Below are 16,225 nucleotides of genomic sequence, written 5' to 3' on the forward strand. Positions count from 1 at the left end.
GGGGTTAGCCTTGCGGTCCCCATGACAATCTTCTCCATTTTGCCCTATTTTCTGCATCTCTCCTTGTTAACCCCCTTGCCCGCATTTCTTCTTCCACCATCTTTAGCTAAGTCTTTCTCGGTCTTCCCCGTCCTCTACTTCCTTCTACATTCATTTCCATCACTCTTCTCAACCAGTCACTTTCATCCTTCCTCAACACATGACCAAACCATCTCAACCTGTTCCTCTTCACAGCAACAATCACAGGCTCTATTCCCATCATCTTTCGCAATTCATCATTTGTCTTCCTCTCTCTCAACGATATTCCGCACATCCACCGAAACATTCGCATTTGCACCCTTTCCAGCCTTCGTTGCTGCTCTACGTTCATTACCCATGTCTCGCTCACATAAATCATAACACTTCTCACACATGCAGCATACACCTTTCCCTTCAGCTTCAACGACACTCCCCTCATCAGCACGCCACTCAGTTCCCGAAACTTCTTCCATGCACATCTCACTCTAGCAACCGTTGCCGAGTCTGATCCACCTTCTCCACTCAGCATGTCTCCAAGGTAGCAAAATGTTTTCACATCTTCCAGCTTCACGCCGTCTCCAAGATCCAACTCAACATTTCCTCCAACTGCAGCTCCCCCTGTGCACACCTTACATTTGAATGTAGCTGCCACACTTGTTAATGACCCTCTCAGACCACTGCATTTTTGATGAACCCACTCAGCGCACATTGTACATTGAATGGAGTTCACTCCGACACCCTTCCTGCACACAGCACATGGCCACTTCCCAGTTCTTTCCACCTCACCACATGCTTTACCACTTGCCATCACCTTCGTCTTTCTGATATTCACTTTCAGACCTTTTGTCTCCATACATTCCTTCCACTTGTTCATCTTTTCCTTCAGTCCATCCATACTTTCCGCAATAAACACCAGATCATCTGCATACAACAACTCCCACGGTAAACCCTCCTTTACGTTCTGAGCCAGCACCTCCATCACAGCTACAAATAGTAGTGGTCTTAGTACCGACCCCTGATGCACTCCCACCTTCACCTCAAACTCACCACTGTTCCCGTCCTTTGTTCTTACAGCTGTGCGCGCTCTTTTGTACATTGCCATCACTACGCTGATCAACCATTCCTCCACTCCTAACTTCCTCAATGCCCATGTCAATACTTCACCTAGAACCCTATCGAATGCTTTCTCCAGATCAACAAACCCAAGAAACAACTTCTTCCTCTTCTCCATGTACTTCTCCTGCAACTTCCTCACAATAAAGAGCACGTCTGTCGTTCCTCTTCCTGGCATAAATCCAAACTGCATGTCGTCGATCTTCACCTTCTTCCTTATTCTCCTCTCCAACACCCTTTCCAATACCTTCATTCCATGCTCCAATAACTTCATCGCTCGGTACGAGCCACACTCCAGAGGGTCACCTTTCCCCTTGTATAGAGGGGCGAGGGTACTCAGTTCCGAAACCACTGGAATGCGGCCTTCTTTCAGCACAAGATTACAGATCTCTGTCATTCTCTTCACACCCCAACTTCCCGCTGCCTTCAACATATCTCCCACAACTCCCGTCGGCCCTCCCGCTTTTCGACTCTTCATTGCTTTTATCGCTTCCTCAACTTCCTTCTCTGTTATCTTCTCTGCCGGTCCTAAAACTAGGTTACTCTCTATGTTGCCATCCCATTCATTCTCTGTATTTAACAGAATTTCCATATATATTTTCCATCTTCCTTTAATTCCATCTGGGTCCACAACGATTTGTCCCACTTCATCCTTCAAGCAACTCACCCCCATCACATCACACGTCTCTTTCGCTATCTGCTTTGCAATCCTGAATACCGCTCTCTGACCCTCTTCCGAATCCAAGCGTTTTCTGAACATTTTCCTGCATGCCTCCTGCGCCTTTGCTACCTCTTTCTTTGCAGCCTTCTTGGCTGCCTTATAACTTTCATGCTCTGCTTTTTCTGCTCCCGTACCCTTCGCCTTCTGCCACTCCTTGAACTTCTTCCTCTTCTCGTCAATCCTCTTTCCAACTTCATCATCCCACCAACTCACTAATTCAAATATGCCTAATTATTATAAATTAGAGCTATTGCTTTTAAAGGGTAGAATATTTGGCAAGGACATCCCACATGCAATCATTTATGCAACTTTAATGCACATCCTAACTGGCTAGATTAGACTCAGAGCCTCCGATAATTAATGACAATGAATGCCAAATTTAACAAAATACAGGGTGTTTACAAAGTCAGGTATCATAGGAAATTATTTAATTTATCTGATGTATTTTTTTTCAGATTTTAGAACGTTATTATTTACAATTTTATAAACTTTATTCAAAATAGTTTTGAGATTGGTGGGACATTTCAAACAACTGATGTAGCCAACCTTACAAATAAATGTTTTGCCTATGATGTGTGACTTTGTGTACACCCTGAAGAATGAAATATAAAATTACTAAAAAGAAGATCCATCTACCATATAAAAAGAGGTCAGTTTGTGTGTTTGTACAGGTGTTTCCCTTCATAAGGGTAGGTCTTAAAGACCAATCTTTGAACACAATTGCATGTTCACTACGGACTATTTTTGAGGATAAACTAACTTGAAAAACATTTTCCATAAAAGAGTAATTATGCCTCTTACATTGGAATTGTAGACGGTGCCTTGCTAACTGAGCCTTGCATTTATTGTATTTAACAATAAATACAAGGCAGAGGGAGGTGAAATTTGCTGCACATGATGTGCAACGTGCGCAGAGTAACACTCAGTAGAGAGCATACCTCCGCCTGGTTGGCCATATCACTCAATAGTGAAGAATCACTTTAAAAATTCTACTAGCTGAATCCGGATCTGGATCTTCACCAAAATTGAATCAATTCTTCCTTGTCGCACATGCTACCACTCTGCCACATTTCATCCGAATCCGTCCACAACTTTGAGATATATCTATATATATAAAAGAAAGTTTTTGTTTGTTTGTTACGTGCAAAATCGAAGATTTTTCAAGTATATTGGTCGGTTGCGTTGGTGGTTCTGTCTGTCTGTCTGTCTTTGTTACCGGCCTACAGGTCACAATTCCAAACCGATCGTCACGAAACTTCACCAAGTTGTATAGGTCGTCCCAATTGAGAAGCCTATTGTTTTTGGGGTCAAAGGTCAACTGGGGTTCAAATTTCTAAAATCGCCATTTTCAATTCGATCGACTTGAAAATTGAACATCATTTGCACATTGAGTCATTAAATAGGGAAACCAACTATTTTTGAGGTCAAAAGGTCAAAGGTCAACTCAAGGTGAACCTTCCAAAATCATTTTTCATCTGAAAAATCGTCACTTTTCTTCCTATTGACCCAAGCTTTGATCAAGATTGTCAATTTAATCTTGATGAAATGGACAATTTGCTGTATCAATGGAATTTTTTCTTGGGGAGGGGGGAGGCGGATTTTGCAAGTATCGTGCTCCGCATGACGTCTTCGTGTTTGTCACCGGCCTACAGGTCACAATTCGAAACCGATCGTCACGAAACTTCACCAAGTTGTATAGGTCCTCCCAATTGAGAAGCCTGTTTTTGGGGTCAAAAGGTCAACATAGGCCAAAGGTCACCAACTTTGCCAAATTTCTAAAATCCTAAATTTTCATCTGATCGACTTGAAATTTGAAGAGGACTTGCATATCTGGTCACTGAATTCAATCACCAAGTATATTTGAGGTCAACATAGGCCAAAAGGTCAACATAGGCCAAATTTCTAAAATCCTCAATTTTCATCCGATTGACTTGAAATTTGAAGAGGACTTGCATATCTGGTCACTGAATTCAACCACCAAGTATTTTTGAGGTAAACATAGGCCAAAAGGTCAACATAGGCCAAATTTCTAAAATCCTCAATTTTCATCGAATTGACTTGAAAATGGAACAGCATTTGCACATTGAGTCACTAAATAGGGAAACGATGTATTTTTGAGGTCAAAAGGTCAAAGGTCAACTCAAGGTCAATCTTCCAATATGATCATTTTTCATCTGAAAAATCGTCACTTTTCTTCCTGTTGACCCGAGCTTTGATCAAGATTGTCAATTTTAATCTTGATGAAATGGACAATTTGCTGTATCAATGGAATTTTTTTTTCTTGGGGGTGGGGGCAGATTTTGCAAGTATCGTGCTCCGCATGACGTCTTCTTGTTTGTTTGTTTGCACACGCTAATCTCCTGAACGGTGAAAGATAGGAGAAAACGTCTGAAACAAAAAATGTCGGGACGGGCCCCGGTAAGGTTATAGGCGAGGTGGCGAGGCCGGTCGAAGCCGCCTCGGCCGGGCTGGGCCCATTTCCTAATAAATCTTCTTCTTTCAAAATTCTCTTGAAGTACAACTTATGCACTTAATAGGAATATCTGACTGATTGCAACACATGCTTTCGAAATTCTCTTGAAGTACAACTTATGCACTTAATAGGAATATCTGACTGATTGCAACACATGCTTTCAAAATTCTCTTGAAGTACAACTTATGCACTTAAAAGGAATATCTGACTGATTGCAACATATGCTTTCAAAATTCTCTTGAAGTACAACTTATGCACTTAATAGGAATATCTGACTGATTGCAACACATGCTTTCAAAATTCTCTTGAAGTACAACTTATGCACTTAATAGGAATATCTGACTGATTGCAACACATGCTTTCGAAATTCTCTTGAAGTACAACTTATGCACTTAATAGGAATATCTGACTGATTGCAACACATGCTTTCAAAATTCTCTTGAAGTACAACTTATGCACTTATTAGGAATATCTGACTGATTGCAACACATGCTTTCAAAATTCTCTTGAAGTACAACTTATGCACTTATTAGGAATATCTGACGGCCTTTTTACTAGTAAAGTAATAAACAAACCCAGGTATTTAGGTAGTCCACTATACGACATTGTATTGTCCAATAAACATAAGAGAGGTAGCCCTCATGTTGACATGGATTTGGCATAATCGCCCCTAATCAAACGAACACCAGTCTGTGAACAATGGGTCATGTCGTTAACCCCCGAACCAAAGATCCAGCTCTTTAAAAAGAAAAGAAAGATGATAACTTTGCTGCTTGTATATACATCATAATTATTGTGAGTTAGTGGAAGCTTTGAGTCGACTGCAGACTATTTAAATGCACAGTAAAGTACCGTGAGCAAATGGACACTGGTTTTAGTTGCCATAAGCCATACAATAGAAGTGACAAATCCAACTTCAAAATAAATAAATAAATAATCACCAATTTTAATTGGATCCCGAATGTATTTAATACCTCCGCCACCGAAGGTGGATGGAGGTTATGTGTTCACCCCTGTCTGCCTGTCTGCCTGTCTGTCTATGAACAGGATATCTCAAGAGTTGTGGACGCATTCGGACGAAATTTGGCAGATATGTAGTGTATGTCCCAAGGACGAAATGATTCGATTTTGGTGAAGATCCAGATCGGGATCCGGTAATATAATTTTTAAGTGATTCTTCACCATTGTGAGACAGGGCCAAAAATGATATATAGCAGGATATCTCGAAAGGTTGTGGACGGTTTCAGACGAAACTTCGTGGAGAGGTTGGGTGTGTGACAAGGAAGAATTGATTCAATTTTGGTTCAGGTTCGAATCCAGATCAGGCCTATCAGTGGGATACAAAACAAACTGTTCAGCCTGGTGGAGGTATGCGCTCTACCGAGTGCCGTAACTAGATCGTCCTTTCTTGGCACACCTGACCTTCTATCCACCTACAAGAACTTCATCCACAGCTTGATGGAGTACTGCTCTTCCCTCACCGCTCTCAGCTGGATCCCCTGCCTCACACCATGAAAATGAAGGCCTTAAAGATCAGAGAAATCTCTCATGATGTAACGGAGTCTCCAGGCCGATCACTTTCATATTACAGACAGGTCAGTGGTCTGTATTTTAACTCTTCCTTTCTGGATTAGCACCTTCTCTTTCCATGCTCCCTCTCCCCCCCCCCCCCCCCTAAGGTTTCTTCAGGGTGCACACAGTGCACCATCACCACCCTTCTGGTGAAACTTCCAAAATCCAGACTCACCACTCACTTCCACTCATTCTTTTCCACTTTTTTTTTTCCTGCCCATGGAAACATCATCCACATTTTCTTCAATCTCATTCTTACCCTCCAGGGTTTCAAGACAGCTGTTCACCACCATCTTAGTTCATCCCCCATCATTATATTTTCTTCCCCCCATTAACCCTCCCCAAGTTTATATCTTTCCTTCTTCAGAGGTTGTGGTGGTAACCTTCTTGTTAAGCCCTTCTTGTCGTCTCCTGGTTCCCCTAGCCCTCATTCTTTCCCACAAACTTTATTTCTCCAAGTATCCCTCTATTTTGTCCATCAGCCCTGCTGTTGGTGTTCCCCCACTCCCCTTCTTTCTTTTGTTATGCCCTGTTATGTTCTTGCTCCTCCACAAGCCGCAACATTTTATACAAAAGAAAAAAAAGGTTACACCACGTAACAAGCAAAATTAAACCAAAATTCAGTGAGTCAACTTAAACACCAATGACAACTTTGAGTAATGCTTGTTCCTGTAAAAAAATGTTCTTATTCTCTCTTACCACCCACAGGAAGGAATTTACACACCCACTCTGCTGTTTATGGTTCAGGATCATTCACACAAATGTACAAAATAAGTACAGTACTGTACTTATTTAGAGAACAAAACATCGAAAACAAGGAAGCAAAAATGTCAGCTGGTGAACCTCAAATTTGTGGTACATTCTTTGGTTGTGAGCTCTTACGAGGACAATAAAAAGCCCAAAATGGTCATTCATGGTCCAGTAAAACACACATATGTACTTACTAGCAAAGATGATATATTCACAAAAGGATGATTTGGATGAAAGACCAGATAAGAAAATGTGTTCCACACTTCAGACATCAAACGTCTAAACTTCTCAAATATTTATTGATGTTTCAAATAGGGGGAAGTTAAAAAAAAAAGTCTTACAACCTAATCTTAATCATATGTTGGAGCCTAACAGAAAACTGTGTGATTGGAGATATTTTATTTTAGTTTGTCAAAGACAAGTTATCTGAGTAACGTCTTCATAATATTTGGCAAGTCAAAGTCAATTCATGCTGAAATTCCTAGACCAGACAAAAATTGTGTGTGTGTGTGTGTCTTTATTCTAAAGGATTTCTGCTGTCATCCATCATATTAAAAGACAAAAGTGTCCTTCACTCTACTCTCTGTCGCTCCATTCCTCATCCCTCAGATCGGCAGTCTGCAGCCTCCTCACTCTCTGCAGACCTGGACAAAATCACAGACTGGTCAAACAAGTGGAACATGTCTTTCAATCCTGACAAATCTCACACTCTTACAATGTCTCTCCGAAAGGACCGACTGGACAACCCTCCCATCTACTTTCTCAACAATCCTCTCCAAGAAGTTCTGTCGCTCAAGCTTTTGGGTCTCACTATCTGCCATGATCTTTCTTGGGAAAACCACATTTCCAAGCTGGCCTCCAAAGCCAGTCGCCGACTGGGCATCCTCCGTCGTGCGAAGTCCTTCCTTGGCACACCTGAGCTCCTCACCACATACAAGGCTTTCATCCGCAGCTCAATGGAATACGGTTCCCCCCTCTGGGCTGGTGCTCCTGCCTCACACCTTGCTCGGCTTCACGCTGTTGAGGCCAAAGCTTTCAGAATCATTGGAATCTCCTGCGATGTAGTCAACGCCGAGGGCCTTTCACTCACTCACCGCAGGCAGGTTGGTGGTCTTTCTGTCTTCTACCGACTCCTCTCCGGCCTTGCTCCCCCAGCTCTCTCTGTGCTCTGTCCCCCCAATATTCCTTCAGGTCGCACAAGATCTGCCTGCAACCCTCTTCTGGTTAAACTGCCAAAGTCTAGGCTCTCTGCTCACCTTCACTCTTTCATTCCCCTTTTCTCCCGCCTCTGGAACAAACTCCCCCACTCCCTTCAATCCCACTCCTCCCTCCAGGTCTTTAAAACAGCTGTTCACCACCATCTCTTATCTTCCCCCATCGAAAACCTTGATCTTTTCTACCCCCGGTAATTCACCCCAGAGTCCTTGCAGTGTTCATATGTTTTAATCCTCTCCCACCTCCCCCCAAGTCCTCCCGATGTCCCTGCTCTCAAATGTTGTGTTTGTGTCCTTCCCCCTCTCTTTTGTGTCCTTCCCCCTCTCTCCCCATCTTGTCTACCGCTCCCCTTGTTTTTTGTGTTTTGTGTGTCGGTTTGTCTTTTTGTGTGATTAATGTTAGCTCTTTCACGAGCCTCGATCTTGTATACAAAAAAAAAAAAAAAAAAAAAAAAAAAAAAAAAAATCCATCCGTCCAGAAACTACTCCCTCAGTTTTGGGGCTCGACCCACCAAACCTTCTGTGGAACATTTTGGGGTCCCAGCGGGTGTCATAAGGTAGGTATAAGGTTTCATAAATTCCTCAATGCAATTTTGACTGAAATTTGATCGATATACGGAGCTGTGCCAATCCGGAAGTGAACACAATGACAACGATTCGCTGGTTTGATATCTCAATGCAATCGTGATATAAAATGATATTTTGTTATATTAATGATATAATATTCATTTGTGATTGGAATGATGCTGTTTGGAATAAAAATAGAGAGAGACTAGAGAGAGAGAGACTACCTGACGTTGCCCAGGGAGGGAGAGGAGGAGGAGAAGGGTAGAGGGAAGGTGAGGGAGGGGGGAGGGGAGATGGGGGAGGGAGGGGCAGGGGATATTATATATATATTGTTGCGGATATGAGATTGGCCTCCATCCATATCCGCTTGTAAATATTCCCCTATTTCCTCCATACTTCCCAACTATCCCCAATCCCCCATTCCCTAGTCCCATTTTCTGTAAACAACACTCTGTAGACCCGACCTTCCCCTATTTCCCCCATTAAATGTCGCATCCAGGTCCACCGCATCTCACGTAGACAACTATAGGACATCTTGCTAGTTATTCTTAGTCTATGTCAGTTAAGGACTCGTTTCCATTAATTCTGACTCTTCGTTGCACCAGAATGTGATTGTATGGCACCGTTAGGAAGTTTAGGACCTCCCAATACCTCCCCGCAGCTCTTCCTCATGGAACAACAACAACAACAACAACAACAGCGGCGGCGGCGCGGGGAGTGCGCGTCCTCACTCCGGCTTGGTTAGCCGCCATCGAACATGTGCTCGACGGGGTTACCATGTAGGGGCTCGCTGTCAGCTCCTCGTCAAGGGCGGAGCCCGGTAACCCCCCGCACCCAATAGAAGCGGCGGACCAATCCCATCTGGGGTGGAGCCAAGCAGCCGAGGGCGTGTCACTCCCCGTTGAGAATGCGCAGGAAGGGGGAGGTGACGTCAGATGCGCGCTGAGCTTGAAGCGAAAAGGACGCCACCTCCGAGCGCTGCAATACCTCCCCGCATCTCTGGACTGGACCGAGCTGTATCCTGTCCCTGAGCCAAGGTGCACCTTGTGCTATCGACTGCCTGTCCTTCCCGGCCATCAATCCCTGTGTAAGTCAGTCTTGTTCCGTTTGTCTGTGGTCTGTCGGGGATAAGATAAGACTGTAACTAAGTGCCTATCTCTTCTGTGCTTTACCTCATACCTTGTAATCTACCCCTTTTTTCCACCACCAATTATATCCTCCTCCGGAGGTCTTGAGAACTGTACCCCTTGTGTCGTTTCATTTATCCCAGCCGTTGTGTCCTTTCCTTCATTGATTTAGCATAGCGCGACTTGGTCAACGTTTGAGTGGAATCGGGGTCTAGTCGGGGAATAACTGTTAGGTCGCGGTAATACACCACCGCTCGGTCGAAGTAACATCTAACCGCGATCCGTAACAACTGGTGTCGAGGAGCGAGATCGGACCCGAAGCGCGCTTAACGCGCTCAAAATTACAAGCAGTTGGAAATTGTTTTGTTTTACAAAAAAAAAACGAATTTTGAAGGTCGCGCTATGGCAGATCAAGACGGCTGGGTTCCGGTAGAGGAGAGTGAGGCAGGGTCGATCCAGGACCAAATTGAGGGACAAGAGGAGAGCGAAGCAGTGAGGGCGGCAGGTTCGCAAAATGGCGCCTCGCACATGGCCACGGCGACCGCGCCCGCGACCGTAGCAGCGCTACCGGTGGATTTGAACCTTTTTATGATGCAAATGAATGCCCTTATGGAAAAGAATAGTGAGCAATTGGGAGACCAAATTAGAGGTTTGAAAAGCAGTATGGGACAAATGGGGAACCGGATGGAGGCTCAGAGTGAGCAATTGGGGGTAATGAGGGACGAAGCGAGGGGTACTGGTGAGGGATTAAAACATGGGTTAATGGGGGTAGAAAACAGAATGGCCGCTCAAGAGAATCAAATGGAAGGGATGCAAAAGGGGTTAGAGAGGTTAGAAAACAGTATGGAAGGCAAATTGAGGGACATGAGGGACCAAGCGGAAAGGGAAGTTAAAAAAATGGGGCAGCAGATAGAGGGGGTCAGAATGGGGGGTAGAAACTAAATTGGATGCTCACAGGGAGGAAATGGAGCAGATGAGGGTGGCATCTGGGCAGGAGATGCAGGTGATGGGAGAAGAGATCAGAAGAGGTGTGAGTGAGGAGGTCGGAGGAGTGCGCGAGGAGGTGAGGCACTGTAAGGAGCGCATGGAGAAGGAGGTGAGAAAGGGGACTGTAAAATTGCAAGGTGGTATAGAGGAGTTGACGCTGGGAGTAGAACAACTGACAGTGGGACAAAAGGAGTTGGGGGACCAGGTAAAGAAGAACACAGCGGTAATAGAGGGTTTAAAATCGACACAGAAGGAGATGAAAAAGGACGTAGGGGTAATTAAAAAAGAGTGTCAGACGGTACATGAGGACCTGACGAGGAAAATGAACAAGGTGGTAGAGGTGATGGAGGTTAAAGAGCGGGAGGTGCGGGAGCACATAGAAAAAAATAAGGTGGAGTTAGAGGAAGAACTTAAGGGGGCGCACGAGGAGATGAAGGAGGTGAAGCAGAAATTAGAAGAAGTGGAAGAAGGGGTGAGCGAAATTAAGAAGCGACGGAGAGAGGATAAGAAAGAGATAAAGGAGGAAGTAAAGGAATTGGTCCAAAGTCTGTGTTCGGATCGTGATGATGTGCTCATTAACCGGATGAGGGATTCGCAGGTGATGGAGGAGAAGCGAAGAGAAAGAGGACCCGGTGTAAGTGGTGACCAATATGGTCGTGCGTATGATGCGCCAGGTGATTTAATAAGCTTGGGGGTCGAGATGGACCCGGATGTTCGTGAGAGGCCAAGAGTGAGGTGTATGGCTGGTCCGGAGGGTATGGAACGAGGGTGCGAGCGAGAGGGTCCGGTGATGGGAGAGGTGCGAGGTGTGAGTGAGCAAGGTTGTGGTGGTATGGAATGGGTAGCGGGTTGCGGAAGTGTGACCCATGCATCAACACCAACAGGGGTAGTTTTTAGAGGGACAGGGGAGGCACGAGAGCCCCTTGGGGGTAATGTACTGTGGGGGCCCGGCCGGTTCGGCCCCGCGCTGACCCCGCAAGGGGCGACGCACGGGGTCCGGCAGGCGGGCAACGACTCGCATACGAGGTGGTCCCACAAGGTCCCACTCGCGCCGTATGACGGTGGGTAAGGGTGGCATCCCTGCCACCCTTCCCATGAAGTGGGGCAAATGCGCTATAGATTATGGGGTGATGGCAGTGAAAACTAGCCCGGGTGGGTTAGGTTATATTGATAGGGATCTAGCGAAGATGACATTAGGTAACGTTAAGATTAGTTAGTGACTGATACCTGTAGTGGGGACGCAGGTAGTTTAGTGTGGATGATAATGACGTGGGAGCGCAATAGTTTAAAGGGACGACTGGGAAGCGCAAGTTTCAGAGGGGAGTAGTTAGAAGAGATGATGCCGTGTGTTTGAGGATTGAACAGGTGTGATTGCACAGGTGTGCAACTGAACAGGTGGGTGGAGCAGTGTTTGAGTAGTGAGTGTTGTGGATCAGCGCGAATGCGCTTGGGGGAGAGAAGGGTGCAGGCGGCACCAAGTATGAGAGCACAGGTGTGCAAGTGCAGGTGTGTGGAATACATGGAGTAAGTGGTACGGAGTGGTGTGCATGGTGCGAAGGTGTGGATGGGGGAAGAGTGGACCCCTTTCACGAGTACCGGGGCGGGTAGTGTAAGTGTTAGGTAGAGGGTATAGGTAAATTGTGGTTGGATATTGGCATTTGTGGTGCGGTTGCAGAATGGTATTGTGGATGGGTGCATTAGTGTTGTGGAAATGGCTGGGCGTGTAGCCTGTTAGTGTGTGTAGTTGGTTTGGGCACTCCACCACTGTGAGGATGTCGGCCAGGTGAGGCCGCAGGTGGGCTCTGGGAGCCGTTAGTGTCAGTGGGTGCCTGAGGATCCCGGGTGTGGATCGGGCAGCCCGTGCCAGAGAGGGCACTGAGGGGGTGAGAGTGTGAGAGGGCCTTCCCCAGTTAGTTAGGTTAGGGTGAGGAGCAGGTAAGCTCGGGTGGCAACTACAGTGGTGGAGGTGTGCAGGTGGGTAGACCTGCTGGGAGAGCTACACGTCACAGCCCAGAAATTGTGCAAGGGCACCGGGAGATGAATCGGGGGAGTGAGACCCCAAATTGAGAAGCACCACAGTTTGGTCAATGGGAATTGGTTTTTAGAACCCATAGTGTAAGTTGGCCAATGGATTGGCAGGGAAAGACCCCGGGTAATGTAAAGTTGTTAAAGCCATTTAGGAAATAGTTAGGATTGATAAACCTGTCGCACCATACGCAGCCACTTACCTGAGGTAATGATGATGACTCCACACCTGTGTTCCTTTGTTCTGTGTTGCAGGAAGGGAGAATTGCGGTGTGGATTTGTGAGACGCATCACGACGTGGATGAGACATTGGGGTGATTCCATCTCTCCCTCCTTAGGAGGGACGGATGATGAATTGGTGATGGCAAATTTTGATGTTGAGTTGGAGATGGCAAATTTTGATGTTGAGTTGGAAATGGCAAATTTGATTGGTTAGGAGGGAGAGAAGACGAATTTGGTTTATGGGAGGAACGGGGAAGACAGTAGGGACGTTTGTTGATGTGTAAAGTAGATGTTTATGGGTAGTGTGGTGTTTTGTGGATACAGTAAGGGGTAAGGGAGGGGCAATGTAGGTTACCTGGTGGGGGGGGGGTGTACGGTAGGAACGTACCTGTCTCACCTGGTTCCCATGTGCCCCCAGTGTGCATTACCTTGTATTGCGTGCACTTTTGCGCCCTTACCACCTTACTCACTTGTCTTATTTTTGTCTCCCACCTCCGAGGATCTGGCTTTGGGGCAGAGAGAGAGGAGAGAGAGGTGCCGGCTCCGCAGTTGTGGGCCTGTACTTTCGCTGCTTGCTGCCTGGATCGATACACCATATGGACCGCAATTTTTGTGGCGGCCCACCATGGACCGCAGTTCTTTTGCGGGCAAGCACCACCCGTTGATGGACCTCTGGGTCAACGTGGCACCTATGCCATACAGGTGAACCACTTTTAGTTGGCCCCCCTGACGGCCACCATTTAGAAATGGACGCGGTTGGCGCCTTTCTTTATTTCCAAGGAAGCCAGAAGGCCAAGTGCACTTCAAGAGGGCAAGACCAGCGGCAGAACATCGGCCGGCTGCGACACCACCTTTGACCATGGATACTTAATTGTGCATTTTTATGAACACTTTATTGGTGCACCGGATGGTGCTGACTGTACATGATGGGGTGGTGCTTTTGGTGCTTGGATGGGGTGCTCTGCACATTATTAAAGGCCGTAGGGCCACAGGGCACTCGTGGGTTGGTGTATCGATGCTGGCATGCGTGCTCTCTCTCTATGCATAACATCTGCATGTGTTCCTCAAAGAACAGGTCCTGGATCGTAGTGTAAATATCAGTGTAGTCTTGTGTAAATAATGCTCCCTACCAGCTGTATGTTTAGTTTGAGAATGCTTTCCGCGATTCGGTTATCCTGTGGGTGTGTTTCTGTTAGGAGAAGGGTGCAACGTCGCAGGGGGACATATTTACTCATTTGTGAACATCTGTAAAACTGTCGCACTCAGGGTTGAGTTAATAGTAGAGGGAACTACATCTGAGTGCCACACTAACGTAGGTAAAAATTTATCGGGTCGGGACGCCCCGAGGTAGAGAAGGGTGCAATGTTGCGGATATGAGATTGGCCTCCATCCATATCCGCTTGTAAATATTCCCCTATTTCCTACATACTTCCCAACTATCCCCAATCCCCCATTCCCTAGTCCCATTTTCTGTAAACAACACTCTGTAGACCCGACCTTCCCCTATTTCCCCCATTAAATGTCGCATCCAGGTCCACCGCATCTCACGTAGACAACTATAGGACATCTTGCTAGTTATTCTTAGTCTATGTCAGTTAAGGACTCGTTTCCATTAATTCTGACTCTTCGTTGCACCAGAATGTGATTGTATGGCACCGTTAGGAAGTTTAGGACCTCCCAATACCTCCCCGCAGCTCTTCCTCATGGAACAACAACAACAACAACAACAGCGGCGGCGGCGCGGGGAGTGCGCGTCCTCACTCCGGCTTGGTTAGCCGCCATCGAACATGTGCTCGACGGGGTTACCATGTAGGGGCTCGCTGTCAGCTCCTCGTCAAGGGCGGAGCCCGGTAACCCCCCGCACCCAATAGAAGCGGCGGACCAATCCCATCTGGGGCGGAGCCAAGCAGCCGAGGGCGTGTCACTCCCCGTTGAGCATGCGCAGGAAGGGGGAGGTGACGTCAGATGCGCGCTGAGCTTGAAGCGAAAAGGACGCCACCTCCGAGCGCTGCAATACCTCCCCGCATCTCTGGACTGGACCGAGCTGTATCCTGTCCCTGAGCCAAGGTGCACCTTGTGCTATCGACTGCCTGTCCTTTCCGGCCATCAATCCCTGTGTAAGTCAGTCTTGTTCCGTTTGTCTGTGGTCTGTCGGGGATAAGATAAGACTAACTAAGTGCCTATCTCTTCTGTGCTTTACCTCATACCTTGTAATCTACCCCTTTTTTCCACCACCAATTATATCCTCCTCCGGAGGTCTTGAGAACTGTACCCCTTGTGTCGTTTCATTTATCCCAGCCATTGTGTCCTTTCCTTCATTGATTTAGCATAGTGCGACTTGGTCAACGTTCGAGTGGAATCGGGGTCTAGTCGGGGAATAACTGTTAGGTCGCGGTAATACACCACCGCTCGGTCGAAGTAACATCTAACCGCGATCCGTAACAATATATATATACACACTTTTTGTGGAGGGGCTTTGGCATGCCCCTCTCTTTTGGGGAGGGGGGGAGGGGGGGAGGAGGAGGGGACAGAAGGGAAGAAGAACAAATTTTCCCATGTGTCGAGTGCTTTAACCTCAGCTACTATTAATGAATAAAAATGATACCATTGGAAAGCAAATATTAAATTTACTGGGAACAAAAATTGAAAAGTTGTAAAGCGTGTCAATTTTAATATAAAAATGCTTTTTGTCAGGACGTGGAGCTTAATTTAGTAGTTGTAACTGCACCATTTTTATTATTCTACGACAGCAGGAACTTCTTATAACACAGCGTGACTGCCATGGAAGGGGCACACAAAGTTAAATATAGTAATACTTACAGCTTCTCACAGCAATAGAAACATATATATATACAATAGGAGTGCACATATAACAGCAGCAACTGAAACTACAACAACAACGATGTGTTATAATATATTATTTTTGAGTGTTCCACTTCATTTTATGTCCTCATTGAGACTCAAATAAACATGCAATGTGGTTGTGAAGTGCAACACGATTTATTTTGATTAAATCTTCAGCCAAGCGACAGGTCGGCACTGCTAGTCTTTCGTTAAAACATGACTTCCCAGAACCCATACCCACCTACAAGTACATCCGGAAAGCGTGCACATGTGCTCACTTTGGCACTTTAAAAAATACATTTCTTCCTCCAACATCTGCCCACTTAACCCCATGACACACTCTTTGACTTTGCAATAAACGAAACAAGAGTTGGGGAAAACAATCCCAAAAATCCATGAACTTCCTCAAGGTTTAAACATTAGCCTTTTTGCAACATCATGAGGTCAGGTCAGGTTAAGTACAGAAACCTCACCTTGAGCATTATTTAATCGTGCACACGATATTATTACAGCAGAAGAAAATTCCGGCAGAATTGTTAAACTGAGAGCCTTGTATGTAGACTCATAAATGGGAACAAGTAATGATTTAGAC

At 45.9% G+C, this 16,225-nt stretch overlaps 1 protein-coding gene across 1 annotated transcript in view; it reads right to left on the reverse strand.

Annotated features, from left to right (window-relative positions):
- RAI14 (retinoic acid induced 14) overlaps window positions 1–16,225 on the reverse strand; it is a 172,066-nt gene that overhangs the window by 141,881 nt on the left and 13,960 nt on the right. The window lies entirely within an intron of this gene.

The sequence above is a fragment of the Myxine glutinosa genome, chromosome 2 (assembly GCF_964187855.1).
Source record: "Myxine glutinosa chromosome 2, kmMyxGlut1.1, whole genome shotgun sequence".
NCBI classification, from domain to species: domain Eukaryota; kingdom Metazoa; phylum Chordata; class Myxini; order Myxiniformes; family Myxinidae; genus Myxine; species Myxine glutinosa.